We start from the raw sequence: 9,168 nt of genomic DNA on the forward strand, positions 1-9,168 counted from the left end.
GTCCACATAGGTTCTGCCCACTTCCCAACTCTGGTGCTCAAAGCAAGGCTCCTTTGAGCTATGCTGGCCTCTATGGTGGTGGGTGTAGTTGGTGTGTTCCTGGCCCTTGCTGACACACAGCCTCCTGCCAGCAGGGCAGCTTCTGCCTCTGGCTCCCTCTTCAAAGAGGAACGTGGACCTACCTCCTGTTTCCTGGAACTCTCCAGATGAACACCACCTCCTGGGAGCACCACCGCCTTGGAGCAGCACCATATGGGAGGATTAACTCTGCCTGCTTCCAGCCTGGGGGACCCCAGCCCCAGGCATCATTGTTTGCCCAGCCCCACTGGCCCTTTGGAGTCTGTACCCAGGCAAGTTAGTGTTCTGGTTCAAAGGACTTTGGGATAAACGGATCCAAGCTTGAGTTCTGGCAGTTGCCAGCTACGTGGTCTAAGAAGGCCACTTCTCTCTAAGCCTGGTTCCCCGTCTTCAAAAGGGGAATTGGATGAGTGCATGGAAATCCCTGAGCCCTCTGCCTGGCACAGAGAAAATAGTGAATGGAGTTGTCTTGACCACCTTCTCACCTGGTTAGACCTTAGACCTAAGCCTGAAAGAGAAGGGGTTCCAGAGACAAAGGCGGAGGGAAGTTTGAGGGAGTGAAGCACTGCTGAGTAGGATCCCAGCTGAGGATACTTAGAAAGAGATTCCAGTTCAGTCAAGCCAAACCCTTCCCCTCCCCACCATCTATCTTCATTTACATCTCCCTTCCTTAGTATGAGTTGAAGGTGGGAAGGAAGCACACATTTATGAAATGTTGGTGTGCCTTATTGTGACTTGGAGAAAAAGCATCCATCATTACAGATTAGGCTGTCCTTTTCTAACTGAATAGAAGAATGTTTATGAGAAAATTGGGCCTATCTTTTGTCACTAAAATATTACTAAAGGGGGTGTACAGAAAATAGCAATATGGAGCTGCTTCCACGTCTTCCTTTAAATCCCTGTACTTGAACAGGGCTTTAGTGTTCACACAATTTTTTCACATGGTACATTGATCATCTTGACCCACTTTACAGATGGAGAAACCAAGGCTCTAAGAAATGAAAAGGGTGCTGTCGAGAACTGGAGTTGAAAATAGTTGTTTTTACGTGGTCCTCACCGAGCACCTGTTGTGTGCCAGGCAGTGAGCTAGAGACAGGTACTGGGACATGGTGATGATGTAGTGCACCCTCTTCCCCCTTCCCTTGTTTGAAGGGTTTCTTCCATCTTTGACTTGGGAGTAGGCCAATTTCCCAGTAGGGTCAGCTGCTTTGCATCCCAGACTCTCTCTTCCACATGCCATTCTGGAGTGATTCCTGTGGCTCCCAAGTCATAGTCTCAGTTGCAACTTGGCCTGTGGGGGTTAGGGGTGCTGTACTGCCTCCCTCAAAGACATCCCCACTCCAACACCTGGCTTTCTGATTCTCACCAAGTAAAACAGAATGATTCCAACACTTTCTATTCTTGCCCCTAATTGCAGCATCTTCACCACCTCCTACCCCCACTTCCAAATCCTCCCATTTGCTGCTTTGTATAGCTGAAAGGCTACATGCAAAATTTGAGTTTGGTCTGGCCCTTAAGCTTGCCAGGGCCAAATGGCCCCTCCTGCATTGTCTCCCTCTCCACTTCACTGCAGGTGCTGCTGACCAAAGGACCAAAGTCTCCTTTCCCCTGAACTGACACTATTGGTTTTTTGGAACCAGGGTCAGGTGTTTATATTTTTCCCTGTCTCCTCTCATCTTGTAAACCCATCCTGTCAAGATCATGTGGGACGTTTATCACACTGGATGTGCTTGTCTGATTTCCCTATAGAACAGTAAGCTCCATGAGGCAGTTGCCCCCCTCTCTCTCTGCCTTATTCACCATTGTTCTGCCAGAGTCTAGTTGAGTGTCTTGCAGAATAGGCAGGCATTATTTTTTAAAAAGCTCTATTATCTGACATAATCTTTGGTTTTTCCTCCTGCAAACCATCTGCCAAGTGGACAAGTGGGCATTCACTGTTTACTATGCTCTCACATGGCTTGAATGAGCAGAACAAGGTCTGGTGGAGGATCCTCAGGTACCTTGCTAGAGGTCTTATCCCAGGAGGCAGAGATCAATCAATTCCCTTCTAGTATAGACAGTCAACTTCCTACTCATCTTTGAATCCATCCCACATGTTCTCTGTCGACAAGAAGTCCATAAAATCTCGGCTCACTCTGTCACTCGTCACATTCTTCCTAAATCTACCCACCCAGGGACTCTGGCAAAGAAAGAAATGGGACTGATCTAGCATGGATTTTTCTCAGGGAATTGGTGTGAGGTCCTGGGAATTACTACTTTCCCTCCTAGGGGCTCTCCAAGCTCCACGTTTTCTGGAACCTTGCCCAGAGTGATGTTAAGCTCACCACCCCATGCATTTGCAGAATCTCTTGGCTTCCAGATTTTGAAAATACAAAGCACACTTGTCCATTCCTTAGGCTATGGGCTTTCCTCTGGTTCTTCTAGTTTCTCTAGAGAATTTTGCGTGCAAATTCTCTTGGTGCCCTAAAATGGATTCCTCCCAGTCAGAAATTTTAAACTTCTATGCCTCCTGGTGCCCTCTCACCATTGCCTCACCTCCCCTATCCTGCTGTTCCCTTTTGCAATATTTCCTCTGTCTTTCTGGTCCAGTGATCATTTTTCTTGTTTGTTGTGGTGGGTTGAATGGTAACCCTCAAAGGGTTTGTCTATGTCCCAGAACCTGTGAACATAATCTTATTTGGAAAGAGGGTCTTTGTAAAAGTAAATAAGTTAAAGATCTTGGGATGAGATCATTCTGGATTACACAGGTGGGCCCTAAATTAAATAACAAATGTCCTTATAAGAGACAAAAGAGGAGATGACACCGACACAGAGGGGGTGAAAGCCGTGTGAAGATGGAGGCGGAGATTGGAGTTGTGTATCTACAAGCCAGGGAAAGAAGAATTCAATTATTCCATGGCCACGTGAGGTGGCTTATGGCTGAAATCTTAGCACTTTGGTAGACCAAGGCAGGAGGATCACTTGAGCCCAGGAGTCTGAGACCACCCTGGGTAACAGAGTGAGACCTTGTCTCTATCACAAAAATAAAAAATAAATCTTCCCTAAAGCCATCAGAGGAAATGTGGCCCTGACTACACCTTGATTTTGGACTCCTGGCCCCAAGAATTGTGAGAAAATACATGTCTGTTGTCTTAAGCCTCTCAATTTGTAGTGATTTGTTATAGTAGCCCTAGGAAACAAAGACATTGGTGGAGACTGAATCCCCTATCTCTGCCTGCTGTTTGTCATAAGCCTTCTTTGGGACGACCATATAAGCCTTCCCACTGGGCTTGCTACCTCCAAGCTCACTCCTTCCAATCCTTCTGCTACACCATGGCTGCCAGAATGACATTACCAAAACACAATGTTGGTGTTGCATTCCTGTTTGAAGCCCATATCAGCAAGAACTCTCTGTTCCAAGCAACAGAAAACCCAACTCAAACTGGCTTAAACAAAAAGGTATTTGTGTGCTCATAAAACCAAAAAGGCCCAGGACTAGGGCTGGCATCATCTCGGCTGGATTAGGGGCTCAAATGATGCCACTGGAACTCATTTTGCTCCACTGAGCTGCCTTCTGCTGTGTTGGCTGTGGTCTCAGAATCCCCATGGTAGTGAGATGGTTACAGCAGCCCCAGTCCCTACATCCTGTCAGATTAGAGACCAGCGGAAAGAATCAAAGACCTCTCCCAGGTCCTCAAGCCAAAGCCTTGGATTGGCTCCCATTGGGCAGGATTGCCCATTCCTCAGTCAATCACTGTGGCCTGAGGAGTGGAATGCGCTGATTGGCTTAGGTCTTGGCCACATGCTCCTTTCCCTGGAGTTCTGAAGGAATTGCCTCTACTGGAACACCTGGACTGGGAGGGATGAAGGGGAAGAATGGAGTAAGACACTATCCCAAAAGAAAAGGTCCACCCCCAAAACAGCAAATGCATGCAGAACAGCCAAAAAAAAAAATCTCTCGTCCACCCAGATGCTCTTCAATGGTTCCTGCTAATGTTCACAAGATCTAAGTCCCTGGTGTCCATCCTCATCTCCAATTTGTTTGCCAAAATGGCAGGCATATCCTGCCATTTCTTGCCTTTGCTCATGTAATCTCCTCTGCCTGAAACACTCTTTTCCCCTTGTCTTCACCCTTGTCTGATTAATTTTGACTCCTCCTTCAAGACTTTGCTTGGTTGGAAACTATGTCTTACAGCATCCCGGAGTCCATCTGTCATGGCTCTTAACCCCTTCCACTGAACTTGATTCCTCATGAGTCTGTCTCCTTTACTGAACTCTGCACACCATGAGGGAAGAGATTTATTTTATTTTTATTTTCAAACCAAAAATAAAGCTCTTTTCAGGAGCCAACCACCATTCTAGGTTCTTTATAAATATTAACTCATTTAATCCTCATAAAAAACACATAAAGTCGGCTCTACTAGTTTAAAGATGGGGAAACAGGGGTACAGAGAGGCCACATCTGATTCATCTGTGTGTTTCCCAGGCCCAGCCCAGGGCTAGGCACATGGTAGGTATTCCAAACACATGAGTCTCTCCAATTGTCTCTCCTGATCTCTGTTTCCAATCTTACCAAAGTTACCATACCCTCAGATTTTCCCATTTCCCAAAGTTGCCCACATTCTGGATTTTCCCAAGACTGGAAAGGGGATGCTGCAAAGGCAGTCAACGAGGGGCTCAAACAATGTTACTGGAACTCATTTTGCTCCACTGTGCTGCCTGGGCAGCTCTGGCTCAGCAATGGTGTCCTGGCCAAGGGCTGGCACAGAGGCCTGTGACATGAAGAAGGGGTTTTCATCTGAATACTTCAGGCCTATGAATTTCTTGCAGTTGAATAATGAGCTCAGGAGAACCCCCCCCCACTAAGGCTCCTCTGTCTCCTCCACCTCAGTATTCCTTGTCATCCCTACCGTGTTCCCAGAGCTCAGTTCAGGGATCCCATCCTGATAGTCATGTACCTGCACAGACTCCTAAGGACCATTTTGTCCCCAGAATCCTAACCTGAAACCTTCTGAGCTTTAACTGGCTCAAAATTAATACCTACATGTCTTGTCCTCACAGGAGACAGTATTTAATTAAGACCAATAGCCTCTACCTCTGTGGATCTACCTGGTGCTCTCTCTTCTGCTTTCCTCTCCCGACTAACTTGTTCCCCATTCCTCCTCCTCCACACTGTCAGGGCTGCCTCATTTTCCCCCCACAGAGGCTCTTTACTCTGCGTCTGTCTGAGCGTTCAGCTCTGGCCTTGGCTGGCCTTGTTCCCTTTGACTCTCTTCTTGGTCTCTTTCCAACTGTCTGTCTCTTTCTCTTTGTCTTTTGTTGCTTGACTCTCCTCTATCATGTCCCCTGGGCTATGTCTGCCTATTTGTGTCCCCTGGATATCTGTCTGTCTGTCTTCCAGTCTCTTTCACCCCATCCTTGGTTACCTGGAATCCCAGAATAAGCCTGGGACCTCTTGCTGTCTCAGGGGAGTGAGAGAAACCCTCTGTAGCAGGGCAGCCTCAGGGACCCCTCTCAAGACTCTTTCCCATTCTTTGAGCCTCCTCCTAGCTCCCCTTGCTCCTCAGGGCCCTTCAGCCCAGCCCAGGGGGCAGGCACCTTCAGGGCCACATGGGCAGGGTGGCTGTCTGCTGCCCCGAGGACCAGGTCCTGGCAGCTTCTCTTAATGAGCGCGCCTTCAGTGACACATTCATTATTCCTGTTCGGTCGCTTCGAGTCAAAACTGATTAGTTACACTTACCGCCGCAAAGATGTAATGATTTTATTGTTTATCTTCAATTTATTTTGATTAACATCTCCGTTCTTTTCATTGCAAGTGCAATTAGGTGCAATCTAACAGCGACTACTTTAATTTTGTTGAAATTAAGATGAATAAGTGATGGCTTATGGTGCTTTGTTTAACAAATAAATCATAGTTAAGAGGAGTATATTAGTAATAAATGAAAAAAGACAGCTTAATTAAAATGCATGGAGCCAGCCTCTTGATGTACATCCAAAATCCAAATCTGAATTCCAAAAATCAGAGGGAGCTGAGGGTTAGGAAGACCCTCGCTGCCTCTTGAAATGATGATCAGAGGATGACAGACGGAGTGGTTTGGTTTTGAGACTGCCGCGCAGAGAAGAGCAAGGAGCAATTGTGATCCCTGTGAGGTGACTGCACATTGTCAACAAATGCCACAGGAACCCAGGTAGAAACAGACTTAGGAGAACACAGGAAGAGAGAGCTTAAGAGGGATTGCCACTCACACACCCTGAATTCTCCTTGAGAACCCGTTACAGGCAGGGGACAGGTCCTCCTATCTCTGCATCTGGGGACCAGCTCGGTTGCCCGGTTGGGGAGGGTGCCAAGCCTGAAACCCCAGGGCAAGTCTCTCAGTGAGATCTCCTCCCCGCTGGGCTGAAAGGGACTTCCCCATCTCTTGATTTGGAAACAAAGTGCAAAAAGTCAGCCCTGGAAAGTTTCCCGTGTGAAGTTTAAAAGCGCCTGTGCTGAAGAGGCCGACTTTGAAGCAGCTCGCTGGGGCCCCTCGGCAGGCTCCTGCGAGTCAGAGGGCCGGCCTCGCCTCAGATCCATCGTGCCTGCCTCCTCAGGGCTGGGAAATGGGAATTGTTTTTAAGTTGAAAAATTACTCGTGGAGCTCACTCTTGCCACTGTTTCTCTTTTGTTCTCAGTCGTCGCCTTCCTCTGCCTTCTCCTCCTCTTTTGCTTTCTCCTTTTAGTGAAGAGGAGCAGGCAGATCTGGGTTCCAATCCATATGCAGGCTCTACCTGGCCATGCTTAACCCCTCTGGACTCCAGCACTTTATCAAAAGAGGGAGTGCAAAGGTGCCCATGCAGCCAGGGTGCTGTGGAGGCTGGCTGAGATAACTGCACAAAAGTGCCCAATACCTGCCTGGCCTGGAGGGGGAGCTCCACAAGTGGTAGCTCCCTCCCTAACAGCCACCCTCCCCCATCCACCCCTCCACCCCCACACCGTGGGCCAACGCATCCTTTACTTTGGCTCACTTAACTCCCCCATAACCTTCATCCTTCTGCATTTAAACTTCACTTGTCATTCTCTCAACACGTATATCTGAGTGACTGCCTTGTGCCAAGTATGGTGTCACAAATCCTTGAAGACGGTACTAGCGAGCAAATGCAGGATGCACCTTCCCTCAAAGAGCTTCTAGGCCCATGCCTCAAGTCCCCTGTGAGACTGCATCATGGTCTTCATGGGCCTATATGTTCAAAGGTTCTTTCCTAGTGCTTTGTGAGGGCAGGGGCATTGCCCAACACAGAGCCTGGCACACAGTCAGTGCTCACTGGTTACTGCTTTTTCAGACAAACAACAAATGCTGGCTGAAGAGGCCTCCTGTGACTCAACTTTAAGGGCACAGAAAGGAACCAAGCCTGGGAGTGTGTTCTCAGGGAGGTCATACTCAGGTAGGGGCATGGATGCCAAGGTAGGCAATGACACTTCTGGGTGGGCAGCACTGGAACAGAGTAGAAGAGAAAACAAGAGATGTCAGTCCCCAAGGAGGACCAAAGGCAAAAGACATATCTGGGAACTGGGCCTGGCTTCTTCCTTCCAGTTCAAAGAAGAGGAAATTAGGACTCATGTGGTTGGGGGTTAATAAGAGCAGTTTCCTTGTACTGCGGCCCAGACTCTTCTGCACAGTCTATAAGACACTGCCATTCCCCACCCTGTGCCTGGCCTCACCTACGTTTGCAGCCTCATCCCGCCCCCCTCTCCAGCCACCCTGGCCTTTCTTCTGGCCATGCTCCCTCCGGTCTCTGCCAGGAACACTCTCCCTCCATCACCTATTTTAGCAGCCCCTTCCCTCTTCCTGCCAAATGGAGACCTGGACCTGAGAATTCAGGTATCAACTTTGCTGTCACCACTCCTTGAGAAAGTCCTTACTGAGCCCCCAGCCGAGGTCAGTTTCCCTGGATGTTTGGTCTCATCTTACTCTCTACTCCTTCATGGTACTTTTACAACTGTCATGAAATTATTATGTAATTGATGTGTGCATGTGTGATGTCTGTCCCCCAACTAGAATGCAAGTTGCATGAAGGCAGAGACCATACCTGCTTTCTGAATTGCTGTCTTCTCAGCCTCAAGCAAAAAGCCTGAATAAAAACTGGACAGAATGAATAAACTTCTATAGGCTGGACACTTTATGTATACCACAAATGATCCTAACCACAATCCTAAAAGGGAGGTGATTATTGTTCCCATTTCACAGATGAGGAAACTGAAGCATAGAGCAATGTAATTTGCCCAAGTGGTCTCAAACCCGCATCTGTCTGACTCTGAAGCCACAGACCCTCCGGGAAGCGTCTTTGGAGCCTAAAAGCCAATATGGTGTGTATGGGGTGGTGTTGGGGGGGAGGAGGGCAGAAGAGAAGGGGGAGGAATAGGATTTTGCCCACCTGGGTCTAAGGATGGGCAAAAGCATTGCTTGGTGTCCATGAGGGAGGAACCAGCAGGTGACAGGGCCTAAGATGTCAGAACTAGTTTCAGGCGGGGGGACCACTGTCACCTTTTGGAAGAAGCCATCTTGACTTTTCCCGCTGACCTGGCCTCTGCTACCTGTCCAGGAGGGTGAAGACAGGTGTTTTGTGGGGTACGCATCACAGCCAATGAGCCCCGGTCACCAGGCAGCTCCCGCAGCGGCTCCTGAATTTGAGTGTGCATGAACTTCAGGAGGGGGAACCAGAGGCACTGGGCAACTCCTGCGTGCCACCTCCCACAGCCCCACCAAGAGCTGTTCATGGACTCCTTTTAGAGATAAGGAAACTGCAGCCGGGAGGGGGACGCGACTTGTCCCAAGTCTCAGGGCAGGGCAATGGCTTCAGCGGAATGCTGGGGCCGCTGTTCCAAGGAGGGACAGAGAGAGACAGTGAGTCTTCCTGAGCAAAGGGAGAAAGGGGTGGAGAGTGAGGAGAGGCAGAAAGAGAATGCTAGAGGGGCAAGAGAGAAAAAGACGCCGAGAGGAGGAGAGCTGGGGACCGGAGCGACCGGGAGAGGAGTGGAGGCAGAGAGACAGAGACCAGCCAGGCGATGGAGAGAGCCGGCGGGAGGCGGGCAGGAGCGGACGGAGAGACTGGCCCCCGGAGCCAGTGACAGCG

This window comes from Carlito syrichta, unplaced genomic scaffold, assembly GCF_000164805.1.
Source record: "Carlito syrichta isolate Samal-C Ts95f unplaced genomic scaffold, Tarsius_syrichta-2.0.1 Scaffold301745, whole genome shotgun sequence".
Taxonomy (NCBI): domain Eukaryota; kingdom Metazoa; phylum Chordata; class Mammalia; order Primates; family Tarsiidae; genus Carlito; species Carlito syrichta.